Raw genomic sequence first — 26,321 nt, forward strand, 5'->3', positions numbered from 1 at the left:
ACCAAGTCGAAGACTATTTCCAATTCTTCATGTCAGGCAAATCAAGATTATAGTGTCTAAAAAAAGAAAATGTCAATAGTGTCAGATGCTGCTGTATGGTAAATAGAATAAGCATTGGATTTGGCAAATCAATAGTAATTGCTGAGCTTAGACAAGGTATTTTCAGGATGGGTAAAGCCAGCTTCAAAGTGGCTGAGAAGGGGGGAAGCAGAGGAGGAAAACTGCATTATTCTTTCTAGAACATTAGCAGTGAAAGGATAGACTATAGAGAAGCATGCTGGTATAACCTGCCCCCACCCAGTACTCCTGGCCCAGGCCAACTTGGCTGGGTCCCACTGGAGCTGCCAGACCCAGCCCAGCCAAACTTCCCTCAGCTCCCCTCCCCCAGCCCTCTGGCTTGTGATGTGTGCTATAACTAGACTCAGATTGCCCATGGGTGCTTTAAGAAAACCAAATGCCTGGTTTGGATTCTGGGGGACATCTTCTGCATATAAACTCTACCTTTTGCAGTCAGTACATTCATACTCCTAGTTATCAGTTGAACACATCAAACTGCAGAACACTGTTCTATAATAGTATTTCCTCTGTGAAACTCCCAGGGTTTTTAATGTACCCAGAGTACATATCACTCTTTTTCATAAGACTCAAAAGCAACACAGGATCTAAAAAGACCAGTAAAAAGGCTTTGCAGAAAGCAGATGATGACAATGATGACTTAGATGAAGATGACCTTAAAATGACCCAGATTACGAAGATCTGGAGAAAGCCATCCCCTCTTTTCGGTATGATGTCATTTTGAAAACAGGTCTGGATCTTGCAAGAAATAAAATAAAAGATACATTCTACAAAAGTGAACTCAGACTGAATGGAGAAAAATTATGGAAGAAAAGCAGAACAGTGAAAGTGAGTGATACTCTGGATCTTATCTCTGGAGAGGACAAAGAATCAGAAAGAGAGACAGCTATGCAAATTGTCTTGAAAAAAGTATCAGAAGAGAAGAATGCTTAAGGTTATGGCAGAAAATGGGAGAGCCTTTTTTTTGCTTTTGCAAGGCAATGGGGTTAAATGACTTGCCTAAGGTCACACAGCTAGGTAATTTATTAAGGATCTGGGGCTGGATTTGAGCTCAGGCTTTCCTGACTCTAGGGCCAGTGCTCTCTTCACTGCTCCACCTATCTTGCTCCCTAGGAGAACATTTTTGATCAATTTTTTTAGGGAAGGTGGAGACTTGAGATTGTAGGCATTTGAGAAGCTATTAGAGAAGGAGAGATTGAAGGTAAGAAAGAGGGGGAAGAAGATAGGTGAAGTAAAATCCTAGAGGAGACTGGAGGGGATAAGAGCAAGGAAAACAGTAGAAGAGCAAACCTTGAAAAGAAAGCACTGAGTGATCTACTTATCCTTTGGTTTGTCCTTGGTTCTAGAGGAGGACCAAAGTCATCTAAGAAGATGATATGTTGACTTGTAAATGAATTGGATTTAAAAAGGGCATGCAAAGTCATCAGCCTCACTTTCTCCTCCAGGGTCAACTGAATTATCTTATCCTAGTGCTTTCTCATGGAAGAATTCTATTATTTGAGGACAATGATGGGAAGTTCTAACAAATATAGAATGTCTGGTTGCTTTGTTTCTGAGACCCTAAGGTTTTTGCCTTGGGGAAAAGGGTATGGAAGTAGACAATAGATAACAAAAATAAACAAAAAACAAACAAACAAAAACCCAATTAATTGGAAATGGCATTAGAGAAGAACGAAAGAAAAGTGAAAGGATAGAAAGAGAGTGGTTATAGAAGAAAGGGTAGTTGAGGCACAAAGGGACATGGTGTTCAGAATAAGAATTTACAAGTGGCAAGACTGCAAGTGGAGCTGTGGCATCTTTATAAAAAACAAAAAACAAAAACCTTAGAAAACCTCAGAAGGGTTAAGAAGGAAATAGTAAATTACTAGATAAGGCATAGTCATCTTCAATAAATCTTAAATTCATTTTAAGCTCCCTAGTCTATGAAACTTGAAAGTTTCTAAATATGAATAATTTATGTATATATTCATATTGATTTTGTGAAATAATGATTTTGCCCTATCATCAAGAAACACTACTGGCTGCTGCATGATCCTATTCGCAAAGAAGGCCTAAGATACTGGCATTCAATTCTCACTCTGGCAAAAATATGCTCCATCCAACAACAATGAACACTTGAGGAAAACACCAAATCCCTGTGGATCTTCCACTTCTTCCTCTGCACTATATTTTGAAAACTGTCATAATGTATAATAATATTTATCACAAAATCTTGGTTTAGCTTCATGAAGTTATATGCCCATAAAATCAAAAGGAATAAAATAAAGTATATTTAAAAAAAATAAGATTTTTGGATAGCACCTTCCAAACCCAGTTTCTTCAACCTGACTATGGATATTGCATAAACCTAGGTATTCCAGAGGCACAGTTTCAATTGATCCATATACATTTATTGAAGACCTGCTCTGTGCTAGTCACTGTGTTAAGTGCTAAGGAAACAGGAGACAAAAGATGGTCCCTGCCCTTAAGGAATTTATAATCTAAGGGAGAGAAAATATGTAAATATATACTTTTGCAAATTATATATATTTAATATATAGGATAAATGAGAAATAATGTAGTCACTCAACCAAAAAACATTTATCAAATGACTTCTATGGGCTAAATACTGAATTAAGAGGAGTTGGGTATGGCTTCCAGTGAAAAATGAGATTTTAATTGGAACTTCATGGCAGATTAGTAAGCAAAATTGAAGAGGGAAAGCACTTTAGGCTTGGGGAACAACCAGAAAAAAATGCTCAGAGTCAGTGGTTGGAAGATCTTGTTCATGGAAAAGTAAAAATGTCAGTGTCATTTGCATGAAGAGTACATGGGAAGAAGTGACCTGGAGAAGGGGTTCTAAAGGGCTTTGAATACCAAAAAAAGGATTTTGTGTTTGCTCCTGGAAGTGATAGGGAGCCATTGGAGCTTAGTGAGTTGGAGATGACATATCAGACTTGAACTTTAGGAAAACCATTAATGGCTAAATAGAGATAGAATGTAGTGGAGGAGAGAGACTTGAGATAGGCAGGCATGATGTGATGAGGGTCAGTCAGTGTCAGTGGAGAGAAGAGGATATATTCAAGATATGTTGGGAAGGTGAACTCAACACACCTTGGCAACAGATTGGGTATGGGAGGTGAGAGGAACCTCTCCAGTAATAGGGAAAGTAGGAAAGGTGAAGTTCAGGAGTAAAGAGAATGAGTTCCATTTTGGAAATATTGATTTTTAGATGTCTACTGGACATCCATTTTGATATGTATAAAAGGAATTGGAGATATGAGAATGTACATCAGCAGAAGGTATGGGGCTGTATAGATAGATTTGAGAATCAGTATGATTATGGTAATTAAATCCATAGTATTTTATGAAATTTCCACATGAAGTAGTCTAGAGAAAGAAGAGAAAAGGGTACAAGTTAGGAGCCTATTTTCAGAGGGCATAATCTGGAAGAGGATCTTGAAAAGGAGAGAGAGAAGGAGCAGTCTGATAGGAAGAGAACCAGGAGAGAATGGTGTCTCATAAAGGAGAGGAGCTTAATCAACAGTGTCAAAGGATGCATAAAGGTCAAAAAGAATAAGGGTTGAGAAAAGGTCACTAGATTTGGCAAGTAAGAGATCATTAATAACTATGAAGAGAGCAATTTCAGTTGAATGAAGGAGCATCAAGGAGCAGAGCATGGTCAGCAGTCAAAGAATGCAAAGAGAAGATTAAGGTTTGGAAAAAAGGATCATTATAATTTTAGAGAAGCAATTTTGGTGGAAATGATAAGATCAGAAGAGGTTAAGAAGAGATTGAGAGGAGAGAAAGTGAGGCAGGCAGATAGATGGCCTTTTCAAGAAATTTAACTACAAAAGGAAGAAAAGATGTGTAATCACAGTTAGCCCCAATGTAAGGATCTAGTAAAGTTTTTTTTTTTTTAACAGAATAGAAGAGACAGAGGCCTGTTTATAGGCAGTAAGAAATGAGCCAGTGGGGGTGGCTAGGTGGTGCAGTGGATAGAGCATCCGTCTTGGAGTCAGGAGTATCTGAGTTCAACTCCGGCCTCAAACACTTAATAATTACCTACTGTGTGGCCTTGGGCAAGCCACTTAACCCCATTTGCCTCGCCAAAATGAAAGAAAGAAATGAGTCAGTAGAGGCCGGGGAGAGTTTGAAAATAAGTGAAAGATAGCAGAGAGGACAATCTGTTGAATGAGATAGGATGGAATGGGATCATTTGAATAGGTAGAGACTTGGTAAGGAAGAAAACATTTCATCATGAGACAGATGTTGAAGGAGGAAAGAGTGGCAGAAGTTACCTAAGTGATAGAAGATGAAGATGAGAGGGGAAAAAGTCATGGCAAATATTTCCATTTTTTTCTGTAAAATATATGATATAGGTTATACATGTGCAAACAAATAAAAACATTTACATTTTAGTCATTTTATATTTGAACAATAACAAAAAAGAATGAAAGCAAGAAAGTGGAAAAATGGTATGCTCCAATCCGTATTTAGATAATATTAGTTTTTTTCTCAGGGAAGGAGGAGAATGGAGGAAGGAATAGAATTTGGAATACTGGATGTTAAAAAAAATGTTAAGAATTGTTTTAACTTGCAATTGAGGGAGAAATAAAAAAAAAATGTGAGTTAAGGGGAAGCTGAGCAAGGGAGCCATGAGAAGTTTAAGGAGGGATGAGAAGGTTTGGAAAAGTCTCTGTTTAAAGTAGGAGAATGAGTAGGATTACCTAGGAGTAGTGAGGGCCCAGTTTAGGTTGTGAAACCTAAATTTCTGGATTCAGAAGGTATTTGAACTACTTTACCAGCTGCTTTTACCAGGAACAAACACTTCTGGTGTTGTATCTTCCTTCTATTCATGAATTCTGGGAGGCTGGTGTCTTGTCAGTTGATGGAATTCAGGACCCAACTCTAATTCTTCTTCCAGTCACTTTTTATCACTCATCATACTTTTGCTAGCTAAAACAAACAATCCAGTTGGTTGATTAGGACCTCAGTTATATTGCTTGGGGAGTAATAGAGTAAATTCCCCTCTTACTTTTGCTTCCCAGTTAGTCCATAGGCCATGTTCAACTCAAATTGAAATGGGGGTCACAAAACCATATATCATTTCTGTGAGCTGCCTATTGACTTAGAAAAATCAAACATTAATATTATCTATGTCCTATTATATTTTTATTTATTTTGTTAAAGTACATTTTGTGTGTGTTTGATACCCCCATACTAGAACACTTTGGCTCCAGATTGATCTCCTACCTCAAACTTTGACTTTTTTGGCAGAAGTTTTGTGGGCAAGTACAACTTTCAATGTTTTATCACCAGGATTGATTTGTCTCTAGCTTATTCCTGTAGATTGTTCCTTCCTCTTCTTCCTATCTTAGTATACACTAGATTGTTGGGAGGATTACTGAGTTTCCAATTAAACATCACACTGAAACTGTAGTAAATCAAACTTTTTCATAGGCATTTTGATGCATTTGTTTTTAGTTTGTTAAACAATTTAAAAACTGGCACATGGCTTAAATTGAAATTGATGCCAAAAAATACATTTCGGTTAAATTAATTTTTTTCTTTTAGATACTCAGAAACATCATAAAAAGATAATTAAATGGAAACAGATTATGTTTTCTTTGACAAATATCTCACTTAAGTTAATCATAGAATGATGATTATATATTGCCCTGTTTTATGTTTTGTCTATGTAGAGAATTGAAGCAATAGCAAAGAAAAAACATCAAAGATGAGCTACTAAGAAAGGACCACCTCTGATCTTTACTTCAAAGAAGTTCAAATAGAAAAAGGTGTACATATCAGTAAATTTCAAATGAATGCCTTTCAGGCTTTTTTCTTCTGCTTGTCTATGCAAGTATTGTAAGTATGTTTTATAAAGAAAATTAAGACTTATTAGGAGACCATATATTTTCCTTTAAATGCTGTGATGAAAAGTTAATAATATAATAAGGAACACAAACAAATAAGACAGTCCCTTGACAAATTGACACCAAAAAAAATTATGGCATTTCATCTTCTTCCTAAACCAGAATACAATTTGAGAAAGGGTGATGGCAGCTAAGTCAAAAACATTTTTCCCTGGGGACAGTTTAAGCTCTTAAGTCAACCTGGAGAGAAACAGTAGAAGACCTTACTAACCAGCAAGGAAAAAGAAAATTATCTAGATTTACCTCAAAGAATTGACTGGCTAGTATTTCATCATTCTTTCTCCTTCCCTTCTACTACCAAGGCATACCACATCTAAGAGTTACCCCTGTTCCCAGCTTCACCCTAATCTACCCTGTCTCCTGGTTTCTAGAGTACTTAAAGATGTTATCAGCTAACTAAATCAGTTTTAATAGACTCAGACTGGAAAGGAACCTTAAGGATATTTTAGTCTAATTCCCCAGTGTAGTAGTCCTTTTACTATAATATATTAATCTCTTAGGGTTTTAATTGAAACTGATGCTGATGAATGATATTTTAGCTAAATATCAGTCAGATGTCAAATAAATCTTTGTCTCTATTATCCACAAGAATAATATAAATGTATGATTGAGCAGCAGAAAACAAATTGTTATCCTTGACACATTTTTCTGCATATAGGCCCGAATTTTGTCCTAGTTTTCCTTATTCCTGAGTACATATATTCTCCACCTGCTAAAATTAATTCCTTACTCTTTGTCTAAAAAGCCATTTATGGTTCTTTCTAGCTACCTCAAAATGGTTTGTTTGAAAACTATGGATTCTTCCTATTAATCATGTGGCTAGAAGAAAGTTTGGTCCTCAGGAGGAGTTTAGGGAAGTTTAGTAAAGAAAAAAGGAAATCAAGAGAAAAGGATGAATAAATGGGTATAGGATATGGAAGAAGGCTATCAAAGGAAGGGTCTTGAAGGAGGGTGGCTCTTTAGGCACAAAGAGGAGGGGGACATGCAGCAATGGAAAAAGTACTGAATGTAAAGTCTTAGTATCAGGTTTTGAATCTGAGTTAAATCACTTTATTTTTATCAGTCTCCTTTTTTTATGCAGTTAGATGGCTCATTGACTTAGAATCAGGAAGAAGTAAATTCATATTTAACCTCATACTTCAGTTTTATGTTTCTGGACAAATCACTTAACCTGCCTGCCTCACTTTCCTCATCTGCAAAATAGCACATATTCCCAGGTAAAATTGAAAAATTATTCATAAAGTATTTTGCTAACCTTAAAGTGTCATGTATATGCTAGCTATAATATTCTGTTATTCTTGAGAATAGTTTCCAACTTTTCAATTCTTTTTGAATAGGCAAAAATAATCTGAAGAGTAGGCTACCTTTATATTAAGCTACCTTTATAAATGTAACATCCAGTAAAATAGATGATAAAGTAGTTTAAAAATAGACCACATCATTCCTTCTGAAATCCATTAAGAAGTTTCTGGTTATGATTAAATCTACTGAAAGACTACTGGTGTGGGAATCCAAACAGTTTCTAATTTCAGTTTTGTTGATATGTAATAAGTGAGTCAACTTGGATAAGTTAGAATAATTATTTTAACATATTTTATTGATATCTTTTGTTTAAATATCATTATATTTCTGAATCTCTCTTCCTCTTCCTGCCAGAGACTTATCTCACATATCAAAAAATCAAAAAGAGGACAAAAAACATTTCAGCAAAAGCAACCAATATGTCAACCATTTCTGATAGTATAGATAATGTTAAATACTCATAGTCTCCATCTGTTAAGAAGACAAGGAGGCAAGGTGATAGGTGTCTAGGCTCTTTGATTAAAGAGCCCTCTACAATCCTAAAAACATCAGGGGAGGTTAGGTTGAATCCCAGTAAAATACTCTTTTTTTAGCAGAAGATGATTATTTTAAAAATTCTAATTTTTTTTTTGACTGAGATAGATAGATCCTTTAGACGTTTTCATGACACTGGATAGTTTTCTTTTTTATTAAATTATATTTTTTAAATCGGCAAAAATCCATCCTCTTTCCTTAGCCAGAACCAATAAAACCCACTATAGTCATCTGCCTGTTTCTATATTATGACTATGACAGAATCCTGCATTTCTGGAACTTGGAAATGAGAACATTTCCTATTTACTAGAAAGCAGTACTTTTTTTTTTTTGCAAGGCAATGGGGTTAAGTGGTTTGTCCAAGGCCACACAGCTAGATAATTATTAAGTGTCTGAGGCAAGATTTGAACTCAGGTACTCCTGACTCCAGGACAGGTGCTCTATCCACTGTGCCAACTAGCTGCCCCAAAAGCAGTACTTTTTTGATGAGATTCTTGACAGAATATCACCTTGAAGAGATACATTGCAGAGAGAACCTTGACACACTTACCAGGACCTTTAGGAATCAGGTCAATAACATTTAATTGTATAATTGATGAGTATGTCTTATTAGTGTAATATCATCTCTAATAATGGTAAGTCAGCTTTATCAATTCTCTGTTGCAAGTACTTAAAAATGTAGCTGGGGCACCACCAGAGAATTATCATTTACATGTCCTCATTCTTACAATAAAGCATTTTATTGCTTCCTATCCTAGCACATGAAAAATTTTCTGTTAATGAAAAATCTATTTAAGGTGATAAAATTATTTAAAGTTGAGAAACTCGTAATTTTAAGGGTGAACATTGTCACTTTTTCAGTTTGTATTATCACTTAAAAGATTTATCTGTTTCCCATACAGAAACTGGAAATTTAAGGCAGAGCAAGAGACTTATTGACTAAGTTCCAAAAATTCTTCCCTTCTAGCTTTTCTCATTAAACATCTAATGATAGAAATGCCTTTATATGCCAGGTTGGTGGTTCATTAATCCTACCACCACAGGGGGGAAAAGTCTAAAAGCATGGTTTGCATGTTACAGATGGAAGGGGGAATAATGAATCTCTCTGGTTTGGGGCAGAGTGGCCAAGTCAATGTTTGAGCCAGAAACAGAATTTCAAACAATTTGTGTTCTTTTTCTGAGTTAGAACAGAGTCAAGTAAAGGTGGCCTTATAACATTTTGTTAAAGGAAAAGCTAATCCACTTGAATTCCTCTGATAAAAGTAATTTTAAACCTACAGTTATCTAACCTATGTTGATTTTTTTAAATGATTGACAAATATTGGGGTTTTGTTGTGATTATTTACTTCATCTAATAAAGAAATATTTCAAGAATCCAACCTTATCAATTCTGCCAACTCAAGAAACAATTAACAAGTATTTGCTATGTTTAAGATACTATGCTGGTGGGGTGGCTAGGTGGTGCAGTACATAAAGCACCGGCCCTGGAGTCAGGAGTACCTGAGTTCAAATCCTGTCTCAGACAATAATAATTACCTAGCTGTGTGGCCTTGGGCAAGCCACTTAACCCCATTTGCCTTGCAAAAACCTAAAAAAAAAAAAGATACTATGTTGGTGCTGTGGATTAAAAGAAAAAAAACAATCTGGTCTTTGATATCAAGGAACAAAGAATCAAATAGGAGATGATAAGGAAAATATAAGTTTATAAATAAATGTAATACAAGGAAGAATATGGCTCATTTTTTTACATGTTTATTAAATTGAATTAAGTTTTTCAAACAACTTGTTGAGATTTATAGGGTATCAGCCACTGGATGAAGAAAGATTATTGGAGACAAAGACCTCTTAGTGATTGACTGAGACAAATAACAAACTGACCTAATTCTAAGGGAATTTTGAACTCTGGTGTTGTTTTATTAGAGTACACATTTGTATACTCAATTTAATCCTTGGAAAAATAGTGAAAATGTTATTATGCTCAGTTAAAAAGTGAGGAAACTGAAGTGTTTAAATGCTTGAGCAAGGTTACAGAGCTAGTAACATGTAGACATAAGTTTGAAATACAATCTATGTTCTTTCCAGTCTGTACCATGGATTCCTATTATTTTCATTGTGAGTGAAATAATATTTTGAGGGGATTAACATTTTGAGCCCCCAAATTTTTCACATCACAATAACCTTATGGAACACACAATTGATAGTCAGAACCAAAGTTGCTGATTGTTATAATGGACTCCAATACAAGTCAAATTATTCCAGTGAAGAGTTTCCATTTATAGCCATTGTCTTTTCCATGGTTTATACATATTTTTCTATATAATTATATAAACATCACATATATTTATATGTCTTTTCCATGGTATGGGTGTGTACATATATTATGTGAATATATAATCCATATTGTCTTTTTCTTGGTTTAATAAAGAATTGTAATAACTGAAAAGGTGTGTTCTGTCCAATTCCCTTTTATGTTGTTAACCCCCTGACCAAAGATACTGAAAATGACTTTAACAAAGTACAATTTAGTATATGTATTGCCTGATAAAGGGAGGGATGGTGGAAAGAAAGAAAGAAAAAGGACACAGTTACAGAATGGGAAATGAAGAATGCTTTAAGTTCTTAAAGAATATAAGAAATAATTCCTCAAAATTCCAAATAAACATTCATGAACAATTAGAATATGACAATAGAAGATGACTTCTATTTTTTTTAGAAGTGTGATTACTACTGTCAACTAAATATCTTGACACTCCAAATGAATGGATGTTTATAAAATTTATGATGGAAATATAGCAAACAACTACAATGGTAAAAATTTCCCTACATAAAGCAAACAAAGATAGAAAATCCCTTCTTTCCATTTATTTTTTGGTGAGGGGAAAGAATGTAGTTTAAAATATTGCAAACTATAAACAATTAAAAAATAAAAGTACCCCCCCAAAACTTTAACGAATGACATTTGCTTCTATTTCTCTTTCTGATCTTTTTCTTCTGTTGTTTTGTTAGGCTGCTTCATTGAATGCTATTATTAATACAAGATTCCTTAATAGACAATCAGAAAACTGTTTAATGATCATGTGTTTATCAATATCAAGCAAGGGATTAAATGGATATCTGTTCATCAAAGGTATTATGTGTCATGGAGGATATTTTGAAGAGCCCAAATAGATGGACTCCAAAAAAGGATGAAAATCTTTAGATACTCCACTCCCCAGATACCTTTTTGCTCAAGGCAATCAAAATACTTCAAGGTCTTTTCAATGAGATCACTGGTATTTCAATTTCAAAACAGAATGACCTAGCAACTTTCAATGGAAAAATCAAGTGGACAAGGAAAACTGATTATTAAATATTTAGATGAAGAAGCATCAGGTTATGTGTCCTAGACATTTGCTGGAGATGGGTGAACTAGAATTTAATAGGAAGAAAGCAGGTTAGATTATATATGGGAAATGATGCAGCACCTTCCAATTCAGGAGCTATTAGAGTTCTTAATTTAAATTTTTTTTTATTTATGGCAATGGGATTAAGTGACTTGCCCAAAGTCACACAGCTAGGCAATAATTGTATCTAAGGTCAGATTTAAACTCAGGTCCTCCTGCCTCCACGGATCTATGGATTCTAAAACAATACAAATATTTTGAGGGGAAAATCTACATCAAAATGATGGTCTCACAAACATTATTTTTTTACCTGTTAAATTAAGATCCTACAATAAGATATTTTATTTCAGTTTAAAGGGTAAACTATTTGGCCCAGGTTGGTATATGAATCCCCCTTAATCTCCCTAAATACAATTAGGAATTCAGATACACACTTGGTTTTATAGTTTATGATCCTTATGTCAGACTCCGATTTGGCAAGGTGTCATTTGTTTGATGCCCTTATAACTGTCTAGGCTAGGGGGCAGATCAACGGGGCAGCAAACTTGCAGAGGAGCTCCAGGGCAGAATGAACAGCAGAACATGGCAGACATGGAGCAGACTGGACAAGTGGAAGAAGCAGATTCGAAACTTGGAAAACTTAAGTTATACAGAGAGATTCATGTGTGAATTTGAGTTGCAGCCTCAACACCACCAAGGCTGTACCATAAAAAGGTATAAATCTTTCAAACTTCCTCAGCATTCCTTTGATCTCTTTGAATAAAGAACCTGAAAAACAATGAGGATGGGATTGGTTTGAAACATCCTGCTCCCCTCAATTAGGTGAAGACTTAACATTTTGGCATAATTGTAGCAGAATTGATCTGACTTACAATGTATCTGTTTTTCACAGTTAAATCCAATTTGAAGGTAACTGGAATATTGAATCTACATTTTTAAATCTGTGAATTTAGTAAATTACTAGTTAGTCCCTTTTAGGACCAGTCTTAAAATATTACCCAAACAGGATTAGTATTCATCCCTCCATTAGCAATTTAAAAAAATCAAACTTTTTTTTTAAAACCACAATTCTTTATTTCACAAGTAGCACATGGTATAGCACAGATCACAGAACTTGTAAATGAATTGTAAAATCCTTTAATGGAAGTTTATTTTGAGGTTGCCTTATTTTATCCTTCCCCAACTACCAGAATACATTCCTGTTAGGAAATAGTAGCTTCCCATTCTACAGAGATAAAGAGGAAAGACACAACTAGCTCTGGTACTCCTGTAAACAATTAACATTATACTCCATTAAAGAACATGGACAAACCTCATCTCCTTCAGTCAATTTTCTTCGTGAGGGAGTAGGGTTAAGTGACTTGCCCAAGGTCACACAGTTAGGTAATTATTAAGTGTTTGAGGTCGCATTTGAACTCAGGTCCTCCTGACTCCAGGACTCTATCCACTGTGCCACCTAGCTGTCCCCTCCTTCAGTCAACTTTCCAAGGCCTTCATGGTCCTGAGCCTCAGAAACTCTCCAAATAAGTTTTAACAGTTCATCTCTTCTAAGCAGCAGCATTGTAGCCAGGACTGACTTTCCAGGAAGCATCTACAAAGACAAACCCTGGTGTTACAAGTTAAAGCAGAGCAAAGTAACACTGGGGAGGTGAAACCCTTGCGGGGCAAGCAGGGCCTGTCTCTCCAGTCAGGATCCAGGACAGAGGGGACAGAGGGAGATTCATCTGTCCTGGGATTGAGAGAGAAGAGTACTTTACCCTTCTGTCCAGGTCACATGAAGCACCATTAGCTCCAGGTGGGCAAAGAAGGGGATGCAGAGACTTGGAGCACATAGGGAGAGACTTGATGGACTGGGGGACCAGGATCATAACTTGTTCCCAGAGGAGGCCTGACCCCAGTCTGCTGGCCTGCTGCTCTGCACAAGGTCCAAGCCACCCCAATTCTACCCAGTTTATAGGGGTTCCAGTAGGGGGACTGACCCACCCAAGTCATGTCCCCAAACTGGCTGCCACCTCTCTGGTTTGAACATGCGTGGAGGGGCTAGGGAGAGAGGCTTGGGGTACCCACAGTGAGTGAGCAGTAGCATGGGTCAGAACAATTCTGGGTCCCTTTCCCCCAGGTGGGCAAACACATGACCCCTGACCATATGGCAAAGGTAGGGAGCTCAGTGTCTAGCAATAAATAATGACATTTTCCCACTGGGAGAGTCCTAGGTCAACTCACCAGGATTTCAAGAGTCAGTATAGATGGAGTTGGGAGTGAACCCAGGTGCGAGTTCATTGATAGAGCATGAGGCATTGTGACTCCCATTTTTTTTCCCTAGGGGAAAAGCTTTTCTTCCTTGGGGACTTCTCCCTAGGGCTAATCCCTAAGGACTATACTGCTGTTCACTCCCAGAACAAAGTTTACCAGGTTAAAAAGGATCTGTGGGGGTGGCTAGGTGGCGCAGTGGATAAAGCACCGGCCCTGGAGTCAGGAGTACTTGAGTTCAAATCCGGTCTCAGACACTTAATAATTACCTAGCTGTGTGACCTTGGGCAAGCCACTTAACCCCATTGCCTTGCAAAAATCTAAAAAAAAAAGGATCTGTGGCAGAAGGAAGATTCATTTTATCCCCTTTCTCTCATCGTCACTTGTCACCTCTATCCTCCCTATTCCAGTCTTGTCCACCTATAAATGCTGCTGCAGAGACAGTTTTTTGCTTTCTCTTCAATTGATGCCATTCCACCAACCTGGAAATGACTCTTCTTATTTTTCCTGAATCCCTTCCCAATTCAACATTTCACTACTTTTCTCAGTCTAGGTTCAAACCTACAAGAAAGCTTGCTGTGCATGATGGTGGGGTGCGTTTCATGGAATCCTTCATGTGTGAGAGGTAGAGCAAAGACTGATGGGACAGTAAAAAATAAAATAAAAATGAACCTTGGGGCAACTATCAGTGTTGGGAAAGGGTCCAAGTAATACCACCTCTTCTTTTTGTTGTTGTTGGTTGATATTTTATTTTTCCAATTATTGTTATGAAATTCATCCATTTCTAATTATTGTTATGAAATTCATCCATTTGCATATTTATATTACACAATTTTCTTCCACCTCCCTTCCCACCCCACTCCCTTCAGCAGTGAACAATCTATAGTGGATGTTGTATGTGTACATTTAACATGTTTGCATATTAACCATTTGGTGTATGAGGAATTAGGAATAAGGGAAAAGAAAGAAAACATGGGATAGGAAGGAAAAACATAAGAGAAATTTTAAATAAGTGAACATAGTGTTCATTCAGATTCTGTGGCTTTTTGTTTTTATTTTGCATTGTTTTCATCAGATATGGATGGTGCTGTCCATAACAGGTCTTCCAGTGTTGACCAAGCTCTCTGAACTGCTGAGAGGAACTGCATCCACCAGAGTTGATCAACTCACAATGTTGATGATGATGTTAATATGGATAATATGCTCTTGGTTGAACCACTTTTTCACCTGAAGTTTATTCCAAATCTGAAACTAATTCCACAGAAGCAATTGCTAAAATCATAAGCAGTTAGAGTTGGAAATGACTTAAAACATCCCTCTCACTTCCTGGATGAAGAATTTGAGATCCAAAGATATTGGTGGCAAATTGTGACCTAGAACCCAGGTCTGATTTTATGTACCATATCTTTTTAGCTATATCTGATATCTTTTGTCACAATGTATTGATCTTAAGTGAATATAGATATTTATTCTGGGATTTAGCAATATTAACAGGTCAAATGAAATTGACAAGCATTTATCAAGCCAGGCTTAATAAATAAAAGTAGTGCCTTTGTCTACCTTGTCTACTCTAGGACAGGAGCTATGTCCAATACAAAGGATGAATGATAGACAAATACAGTTCCTACTCTAAAGGAGCTTGCACTTTAAAGGGGGGAGACAATACACAAACAACCATGTATAAATAAGATTTCTAAAGGATAAACTGAGACAATAATAGAGAGAAGGAATTACCATTAAGAGGGATCAGGAAAAGCTTCTTATAGAAGGTGGGTATTTAGCTGAGGCTTGAAGGAAGCCAACCATGCCAGAAGGGATAAAGAGGTGAAACAGGTGGTACATTTTGCATACTTGTTTGCTTTTTAGTCTACCCCCCATCTCATTCTCCATGAAGATTAACTTAAACCTTTTCCCTCTCTCCTTCTGCCTTTAGGTTCTCCTAAGTTTAATTCAGTTAGAATATTGAACACCTACAGTTTTCAGTGTCATGTGGTGGATCCTGGGAAGTATGCAATATTTATAATGTATAGTATTTATCTAGATGGAACTCAGTTTAATTTTTAGTAGAATACTTAGATGAATGGATTAGTCATAAAGCATTTATTAAACATGTATTATTATCATCAGGTGGTATATTAATGCCTGGAGTCAGGAAGAGTCTTTTACTGAGTTCAAATCTGACCTCAGACACTCACTGGTTGTGAGACCCTGGACTAGTGTTTGCCTCAGTTTCCTGGTATAAAAAAATGAACTGAAGAAGGAAATGACAAACCATTCCAGTATATTTGCCAGGAAATCCCCGTATGGGGTCACAAAAAGTCGGAACCAACTGAAAAAATGATTGAACAATGTACGGAGTTCTAGAGGAGCACTGAAAATGCATCTAAAATAGTGGAGACAGTTGTGAATCTCAAGGGAAGACAATACATATAGGAGGTTTTAGATAGAAAAGACTTTAGAGAACAGTCACAAGGAAGGAACTAAGGAAAGAAGCAAACAAGCATTAGCAGACATTTAATCCTTACACAACCCTGGAAGGTACTATATTTCCCCATGTATAAGAAGCACCCTTTTCTGAAAAATTTTAGGGTCTAAAAACTGGGAGTGTCTTATACAGTGGTTGTAGATTTTTTTACTTGCATTTCTCACTTTTTCATTCCTGTTGTCTTTGTGCTCATAGCTTCACATTTATTACTGGTATATTAAGTAACATTTTGCCATGTTCTGCCCAGAAATGGCTCAGAAAAGATTTTTGTACAGTGCTGATTTCAAAGTGATCCAGTTTGTAAAAGAGAATGGAAATTGTGCTGCTGCACATAAGTTTGGTCCTCCTCCAACTGAGAAAACAATCCAAAACTGGCTCCGGGAAGAAGAAACCCTAGTGCCACAGCAGAAGACCATGAGAGGCAAGTTAGCAAAATGGTTGGATTTAGAGAGGGAATTTAAGAGATGGATTGAAGGGCAAAGAGCAATTGGAATTCCTGTGTCCATAAAGATGGTTCAACAGGAGGCAAGAATTGCTGTTGTAAAAGAAGTTACTGATTTCAAAGGAGGACACAATTGGTGCTTCAGGTTCATGAAATGGAATGAATCAAGCATGCGTTCATGCACCAGACTTGCCCAGGGAGTGCTTGTGGCCAACTACAGACCAGAGCACAGGCAGGAGAGCAGTCGGAGCCTCTCCTAAAACAGTGATTCATCATCAGACCCAGATGAGGACATCACTGTCAAAACAGGAGTTTTGATAGTGATGTAGAGTTGTATGAATTTTATGATGAATAAAATGAGTTCAATAACTTCATGTAGTACATTTTTCCCTAAATTTTGGGCCCCCAAATTAAGATGAGTCTTATACATAACAGCATACAAGGGAAAATATAGTAGATGGCTATTATTATTCCCATTTTACTGTTGAGGAAACTGAGACAGAAATAGGTTAAATGAATTGCCCAGAGACACATAGTGAGTTGTCTAAGACTGAATTTGAACCCAAAGCACATAGCAATGCATTTTCTTTTACATCATTCACAATGATAAAACTTTATCATTTCTGATGTTGAGCCATTTCATAATTAAGGACTTTGGTGGCAAGAACTTTGATTTCCAAGTTTTTGGTAGTTATGGTAGCTGAATAGGCCAGGTTTTAGCAGCTGCAGAAGTAGCTTTGAGGTCATATTCCCCACAGGGATTCTTTCCCTGGTGGGTGGCTGTTGGACTGTTCTAGAAGGTTCAAAGGTTTGGGGTGAATACTGTAAGGATAGGGAGTATATGGGGTTTTTTTGGTTTGTTTTTGTTTAGATTTTTCAAGGCAATGGGGTTAAGTGGCTTGCCCAAGGCCACAGGGCTAGGTAATTATTAAGTGTCTGAGGCTGGATTTGAACTCAGGTACTCCTGACTCCAAGGCCAGTGCTCTATCCACTGTGCCACCTAGCCACCCAGGACTATAAGTTTTTAAACTATCTTTGGATCTTCAACTTTTAGAACAGGTTCTGTCACAGAGCAAACATTTAATCAATGATTACTGACCGATTGATTGACTGGTTGCATTTCTATTCCTTGGGCTTTGGGGCTTTGGGGCTTTGGGGCTCAAGGTCTTGGGCTATCTTAAGTCTGAGAGGAGGTGGTAGCTGTGTTCTAACTCATCTGAAACATACTCACTTCTTTCTTTCCCTCTCAATTCCTTGCTTCTTCTGTTAGGCTGCCTTAATTCTGTCAGGAACATTTTGGTTAGCAGTTAATGGGAATGGCTGTTTCCTTGTCCACAGACATTACATCCATCAAGGCTAAGGTAAAACTAATATTTGCACTTAAATTCTGTGACTCTAAATTTATTGCTACCAATAGTACCATCACTTTCTGTCTCTGTGTTTGTTTAACCATTACCTTTTCAGAGTCTTACTCTGATGCGTTACTGTCATGAGGAAGTCGCCGGGATCCTTGAAATCCATGAACCTACATGCCATTTCCCAAAATTTTTATGAGATTGATCAAGAAGTAATGAGAAGGTCAGGGTTGTTTCAGTTGTGATGGCTTCAAGGTTACTGTGGGGCGCCAGGGCCCTGGTGGTCCAGGCCCTGAGGGCCTCCAGTCTGGCCTGGGCAGCTGCGTGCTTGGTGTCGAGCAAAGGAGGTATCCCTTCCGATGAGGAGCAGGCCACTGGCTTGGAGAAAGAGATTATGATGGCTGCCAGGAATGATTTGGATCCATACAATATTCTAGCCCCAAAGGCAGCTCCAGGAACTAAGGAGGAGCCCAACCTGGTCCCTTCCATCACTGACAAGTGAATAGTGGGCTCTATCTGTGAAGAGGACAACAGTGCAGTCTGGTTCTGATTTCACAAAGGCGAGACACAGCGTTGCCCAAACTGTGGAACTCACTACAAGCTGGTACCCCACCAGTTGAGCCATTGAGCCCCAGGACTGGTTACTTGAGATATGTATTATTTTCTTCCATTCAATAAAAGGCTAGCCATTTCCCTGGCTCTCCCATAATATGTTAAAAAAAAAAAAAGAAGTAATGAGAAGGAAATGGGCAGTTTTCCACAAATAATATTCTTCCATTGGTTATAGCTTTTGAGTCTCACAATGACTGCTGTATAAGGATACAAAGTCCTATGCTTATTATTTGTTGACTATAAAAAAATCATTTGATTCCATAGATCAATTTAGTATCTTACCAGTTGTTCATCAATAATGCGACTCCTGTATAACTATCAAAAACATTCAAGATTTCCTGAAAGATGTAACAGCAGATAAAACTTGTTTTAAACAATCCTTGATAAATGAGGAGCAGATCATCTACATACATAACTTAGTTTTGATTCTCTAAATGTGACATCCTTTTTCAATGACCTAGTAGACATACTTCTGGAAGAATTAAATCACATAAATCTTTACATTTTCACTAAAAATGAAGCATGATAGGAAAAAAGGGGGGTAATTGGAGCTTGGAGATACAAATAAAAGAGTTAGCTGAGTTAATTTTATTGCTTTTACAAAGGTAATAAGATACATAATTTTCTTCTTGGACTTCTGATGCAGTATCTGTGACACGCATTCATAAAAAAAAACCATTATGGAGGTATTTACACATTACTTGCCAACATCTGTTACAGAGGATGATGAAGTAGGGACATTCTATGAGGTCTTTGCCAACACTTACCAATTGAAATCAGCATATACTATACTTTATACTTGATGACATTAATGCAAAAATAGGTATGGAGAAGAAAGGAATAAATATGCTGGTAAACAAAGTTTGAGAGAAAGAAATGAGCCATTTTTTGAAGACATATTGAAACCATATTTGTATTCATAATTACCTTTGAAAAGAGAGATCGGATGCATTGAATGTGATGCTCCCCAAATAGCATTACCAAAAATGACAATGGTTATAGTTTAACCAACAGGAAATAACCTGGAGTCATTTTTAAACCATCTGCCTAATTTGAAATCAGGCCACTAACTTGTTAAAAATCATTAACTTTTTATTAAGGGGCCTACTAATTTCTAGGCTCTAAATTAAGTCTAGAGATTCCAAAAGAGGCAGAAGACAGTCTCTAGGAGCTTACAATCCAGTAAGGGAAACACATAAAGACAAATTATATACAAAGCATGCTATAATCAAGATCAATAGGAAATAATTCACAGAAGGAAGGCACTAAAATATTTTTTCTTTTTAAAAAATACTTTATTTGTTTTCCAGTTATATGCAATAGTAGTTTCTATGTATCATTTTTTGTAAGGTTTTGAATTTTATACTTTTCCCCCCACACTACCCCCCTGCACAGAAGGCAGTCTGATAATTTTTATATCGTTTCCATGCTATGCATTGATCGAAATTAAATTTGTAGAGAGAGAAACCATATCCTTGAGGAGAAAATGAAATATTAGAGATAGCAAAATTATGTAATACATAAGACTTTTTTTAAAAATTGAAGGTAATAGACTTTGGTCTTTGTTTAAACTCCACAGTTCTTTCTCTGGACACAGATGGTATTCTCTGTCTCAGGTACTCTAAAATTGTCCCTGATTATTGCATTGATGGAAAGTGCAAATCCATTAAGGTTGATCATCACCCCCCCCCCCCCCATTGCTGTTAGGGTGTACAATGCTCTGCTCTTCTCACCCAACATCAGTTTATGTAAGTCTTTCCAGGCTTCTCTGAAATTCCATCCCTCTTGATTTCTAATAGAGCAATAATGTTCCATAATATGCATATATCATAATTTGTTCGGCCATTCCCTAATAGATGGACATTCACTTGATTTCCAATTCTTTACTACCACAAACAGGGCTGCTATGAATATTTTGTACAAGTGATGTTTTTAACCTTTTTCATGATCTCTTCAGGATATAGACTCAGTAGTGGTTTTGCTGGATTAAAGGGTATGCACATTATTCATTCATTCATTCGTTCACTTATTTATTTGCTAATTCATTCATGCATTTATTTATTTATCATCTATCTATCTACTCACTCATTCACTCATTCATTCATTCATTCATTTATTTATTTTATTTGGGCATAATTCCAGATTGCTCTCCAGAAAGGTTGGATGAGTTCACAGCTCCACCAACAATGTATTAGTGTCAACATTGAACATTGTCCTTTCTGGTCATATTGGCCAATCTGATAGGTGTGAGCTGGTACTTCAGAGCTGCTTTAATTTACATTTCTCTAATCAGTAATGATTTAGAGCAATTTTTCATATGACTATGGATCACTTTGATTTCCTCATCTTTTAATTGGAAGTCACTAGAATTAAGCGGGGTTGAGACCAAAAATGAGATTTTAGTCAGAAATTGGAGGAAGTCAGGGATCCAGTGGGCAATTTGAGGGAAAGCCAGTGAAAAAGCCTGGAGGTGATAGATGGAGTGACTTGTTTGAGGAACAGCAAGGAAGCCAATGTCATTAGATTGAAGAGTACATATCACTTTTTAAATTAATTTTTTAAAAAAATATCAAATAAAAAGAATAAAAATGAAAATATATGACTTGCAGTTATGGAGACTCTAGCCTGACTTGTGTACCCTTGATGCTTAAAAATGGGAAATGAATTAAATAAAGATTGTCAGATTATCACCATTTCATGATGGAGCCTAAAGAATTTAATTTGGTCATCTCAGTGAAGAATTTAATAAAGATTAGAAACATTTGATCAACAAATGCTTAATATCTATTCCAAAATCAACATTAATTTAGAATAAAAACTAATTTGTAAACTCTCATGGAAAATGATAGAAGACTATGAGTAGTATTATTTAATTTAAAAAAAACAGTAAAATGAAGTAGAGGGGGAAAGTTTGCAGAAAAGCCTGGCAAGATCCAAATAAGACAAATTAACTTAAATGAGGACATTTAAGTATGAAACTGAAAAGAAGATAGCAAACACAAAATAGAAAAAAAATCTATAAAGATTTAGCAAACCTTTTATTCATCAGGTCACTGGAACCACCCCATTAGGATTTTTAACATAGGAGTCTTTAACATAATTACATTAATAAATGTAATAAAGATCATATAATTGTGAAGGCTCTGAGGAGTTCATATTCATTGTTTCTGAAAGAGGGTAAAATATGAAACTTTTGGAATAAATATAAATGACCAAACTTACTATTATTTAAATATCAAAATATGCTGAGAAAATACCAAATGACTAATAACCCATATGCCTACTTTCCTTTTCCCAAAAAATTTATGACATTAATCAAGAAGCAATGGATTTTCACAACATTATTGTTCCTTTTGTAAACAGCTTTTGAGCCACAGAATGACTGATTGAAATTTAAAAAGTTCAAGGTCCTGTGTTTGTTAGTTGACTATTAAAAAAAAATCATTTAATTCCACAGATCAAATTAGAACTTCACAAGCTGTTCCTCAATAATGTGACTCCCACATAGCTATCAAATTCATTCAGGATTTCCTGAAAGACATTGCAACAGATACACTTTGTTCAATAACCCTCTGATAAATAAGGAACAAAAAAAAGGAGACATATATTCACCAGGGCCATTTGATACTGATATTAAAAATGAACTGATTAAATCAAACCAATTAACTCTGTATATTCTTTTAAATAAGAGTCATAATTCCTCAGAAGAGTTCATTTGAAAAATCCACACAGAAAAAAATGGATGAAAAATGCTAATTTTCCCAATTGGTGTTGCTGAAACAATTTCTAGGCTTTGGGTGTCAATTTGTTGTATAGATGGATTTATGAAAGTTAAATTTTTGTGGGAAATGATGACAATTAAAGTCAATATCTTTACTTTTTAAAAAATTTTCTTTTTTAAAAAACAGATGGTTCATTTAAAGAGAACAAGTTGAAGCTGTTGCAATTATATACATTACTATCATATTGTTCTTACTTTTTATTTTGTGTTGATTTTGACCTTTGTTCTAACTAGTAAATGGTGTATGACATATGATTATGATCTAATTGTCACATCTGGAGTTCCATTGTCATTTCCTGGCTGCTGAAACAGAGTCAAGTTCATTTTTACTGATGTTCTTTGCTGTCATGTCCAATAACGTTCCACTCTCTCTCTCTGAAGGAAATATTGATGATACATTGACCTGAAACTTCTGCACATTCTATGAGACTTTTTCACTTTGTAAAAATTGAAGCATATTTTCCAATATACTTTTTGTCATATTGCTCTATGCCCATATTTACCAGTTCTTACCATTTTCTTTTAAAAATTTTTTTTTGTTATTTTATTTTTCCAGATAGTTTTCAGCATTCAACTTTTTGTAAGTTTTTGAGTTCCACATTTTTTACCTCCTTCCTTTTCCTCCCCCTCCCTATGGCAACAATTTGATATAGGTCATAATTGTATAATCATGTTTAACATTTTTATATTAGTTATGAAGAAAGAAATAGAACTAAAGGATGAAAAACATGAGAAATAAACAAAAAGTTTTAAAAAGTGAACATAGTATGCATTCAAAGTCCATAGTTTTTAATCTAGATGTGGGTGTTATTTTCCATCACAAGTCTTTTAGGCTTGTCCTTGATCATTGAACTGATGAGAGGAGCTGAGTCCATCATAGTTGATCATCTCACAATATTGCTGTTAATGTGTACAATGTTCTCCTGGTTCTTCTCCTTTACTCAGCATCAATTCATTCAAGTCTTTCTATGATTTTCTGAAATCAGGCATCTCTTGATTTCTTATAGAACAGTACTCCATCACATTCATATATGGATGGCTTGTTCAGCCATTCCCCAGTTGATGGGCAGCCTCTCAATTTCTAATTATTTGCTATTACAAAAAAGACCTGCTATAAATATTTTTGTACATGTGGATTGTTTCTCCTTTTTTATGATCTCTTTGGGATATAAACCTAGTAATATTATTGCTGAATCAAAGAGTAGTTTTATTGCCTTTTGGGCATAGTTCTAAATTCCTTTTCAGAATAGTTGTATCAGTTCACAATTTCACCAACTGTGCATATTCATTAGTGTTTCAATTTTCCTACATCCTCTCCAATATTGATCATTTTACATTTTTGTCATTTTAGCCAAACTGATAGGGGTGAGGTGGTACTTCAGAGTTGCTTTAATTTGCATTTCTCTAAACAATAATGATTTAGAGAATTTTTTCATGTGACTTTAGATAGCTTTAATTTCTTCATCTGAAAATGTTCATACAACCATTTGTCAATTGGAGAATGACTTGTATTCTTATAAATTTGACTCAGTTCTCTCTATTTATTATAGAAATGAGTCCTCCATCAGAAATACCAGCTGTGAAAATTGTTTCACAGCTTTCTATGTTCCTTCTAATCTTGGTTGCATTATTTTTACTTGTGCAAAATCTTTCTAATTTAATGTAGTTAAAATGATCCATTGTGTAATTTATAATGTTCTCTATCTCTTGTTTGGTTATAAACTCCTCCCCTCTCCATAGATCTGACAGATAAACTATTCCTTCTTCTAATTCATTTATGGTATTATTCTTTATGTCTAAATCCTGTATCTATTTTGACCTTAGCTTGTTATAGGGTATACTTCTTACCATTTTTAAAAATTTATTGATTTACTTATTCTTATTTTGTACAAATAATGTTTTTTTATACATTACCAAAATATTCTTGTTTAAGAGTAAACATAATACCCCCTCCCCCAAGAAAATATAGACCTGCATAAGCGATAAAGTAAAGGGGAGAGAAAAAATTAAAATTAAAATAAAGAAATAATAATTGTAGGTATGGCCAGGTGGCACAGAGGACAGAGCACCGGCCCTGGAGCCAGGAGCTCCTGAGACCAAATCCAGCCCCAGACACCCAACAATCACCCAGCTGTGTGACCCCATGCAAATCACCCCAATCCCATTGCCCTACAAAAACCAAAAAAAAAAGACCCAAAATAAAATAAAATAAAATAGCAATAATAATAATAGTAGGGGTGGCTGGGTGGCAGACAGATCACTGGCCCTTGAGCCAGGAGTACTCAGGTCCAAATCTGGCTTCAGACACCCAACAATCACCCAGTTGTGCAGCCCCAGGCAGGCCACCTGGTCCCATTTGCCCTGCAACACTCCCCAGAAAATAATAATAATACTAAATGTGCTTCAGTCTGTGTTCCAACACCACCAGCTCTGTGGTGGATGGATCACCTTCTTTAGGATAAGTCCATCACAAAAGTTACTTCCATATTTTTCCACCATTGCCATTGCTGATCTCAACTCCCTTCATTCATACTTCTCTACTACCATGAACTATATTTTTCTCTCTCCTTTCACTCTGTCTCTGCTGTAGGGTAATTGAGTGGCACAGAAGACAGATCCCCAGCCCTGGGGCCAAGAGTCCCCGAACCCACATACCACCCTTTACCCAGCATCAACCCGGCCCTATGGTTCTGGAAAGGCCATCCAATCCCAGCCCCTTGCAGGAAGTAAAAAGAAAATGTGTTATATCTGACCACTCTCTCCACCATGGTCCATTCTCTCCTTCATCACTCACATACTCCCCCTTCCCCCTGTTCCCCTTTCTCTCCTTCTTACTACAGATGTCTATACCCCATTGATTATATATGCTGTTTCCTCTCCTAGCCACCTCTGATGAGGGCAAAGATTCCCTCATTCCCCCTCACCTTCTCCCCTTCCATGTCATTGCCATAGCTCATTGTAATAAAGAAAAATCTTATATGAAATATCTTAGCCCATTCCTCCTCTCCTTTTTCTTTCTCCCATTACATTTCTCTTTTATCTATTGGCTCCATTTTTATACCACAATATATCTTCAAATTCAGTTTTCTCCTGTGCTTCATCTATAAAAGCTCCTTCTACCTGCTCTATTAAATGAGAAAGTTCATATGAGTATTATCAGTATCATTTTTCTATACAGGAATACATGTAGTTCATCATCATTAAGTCCCTCATATTTTCCTCTTCTCCTCCACTCTCTATGCTTCACCTCAGTCCTGTATTTGAAGATCAAACCTTCTGTTCAGCTCTGGTTATTCCAACAGGAACATTTGAAATTCCCCTGGTTCATTGAAAGTCCATCTTTTTCCCTGGAAGAGGACATTCAGTTTTGCTGGGTAGTTGATTTTTGGTTGCATTCTAAGCTCTTTTGCCTTCTGGAATATTATATTCCAAGCCCTATGAGCTTTTAATGTAGTTGCTGTTAAGTCCTGTATGATCCTGACTGTAGCTCCATGATATCTGAGTTGTGTTCTTCTGGCTTCTTGTAATATTTTCTTTTTGACTTGGGAGTTCTGGAACTTGGCTATAATATTCCTGGGGGGCTTTTTTCGATCTCTTTCTTGGGGAGATTGGTGGATTCTCTCAATTTCTATTCTGCCTTCTGCTTCTAGGATTTTAGGGCAATTTTCCTGAAATAATTCTTTGAAAATGATGTCGGGGTGGCTAGGTGGCGTAGTGGATAAAGCACCGGCCTTGGAGTCAGGAGTACCTGGGTTCAAATCAGGTCTCAGACACTTAATAATTACCTAGCTGTGTGGCCTCGGGCAAGCCACTCAACCCCATTTGCCTTGCAAAAACCTAAAAAAAAAAAAAGAAAATGATGTCAAGGCTCTTTTCCTGGTCATGACTTTCAGGTATTCCATAACTTTTTTTTGTTTTTTGCAAGGCAAATGGGGTTAAGTGGCTTGCCCAAGGCCACACAGCTAGGTAATTATTAAGTGTCTGAGACTGGATTTGAACCTAGGTACTCCTGACTCCAGGGCCGGTGCTTTATCCACTGCATCACCTAGCCACCCCATTCCAATAATTTTTAAATTATCTTTCCTAAATCTGTTTTCCATATCAGTTGTTTTTTCAATGAGATGTTTCACATTTTCTTCTAATTTTTCATTCTTTGGTTTTGAAGTATTGAGTCCTGATTTCTC

General features: G+C 36.3%; 1 non-coding gene and 2 pseudogenes across 1 annotated transcript; 2 read left to right on the top strand and 1 right to left on the bottom strand.

The window, feature by feature from the left end:
• Positions 1–402: 402 nt before the first annotated feature.
• On the top strand, positions 403–1,008 carry LOC141519245 (mitochondrial transcription rescue factor 1 pseudogene; annotated as a pseudogene).
• Positions 1,009–12,885: 11,877 nt separating this feature from the next.
• Positions 12,886–13,015, bottom strand: LOC141519785 (small nucleolar RNA SNORA26). Its single transcript, XR_012477426.1, has one exon. It is a non-coding gene; the product is annotated as a small nucleolar RNA SNORA26 (small nucleolar RNA).
• Positions 13,016–17,988: 4,973 nt separating this feature from the next.
• Positions 17,989–18,402, top strand: LOC141516307 (cytochrome c oxidase subunit 5B, mitochondrial pseudogene; annotated as a pseudogene).
• The last annotated feature ends 7,919 nt before the right edge of the window (positions 18,403–26,321 follow it).

The sequence above is a fragment of the Macrotis lagotis genome, chromosome 3 (assembly GCF_037893015.1).
Source record: "Macrotis lagotis isolate mMagLag1 chromosome 3, bilby.v1.9.chrom.fasta, whole genome shotgun sequence".
In the NCBI taxonomy this organism is placed as follows: domain Eukaryota; kingdom Metazoa; phylum Chordata; class Mammalia; order Peramelemorphia; family Peramelidae; genus Macrotis; species Macrotis lagotis.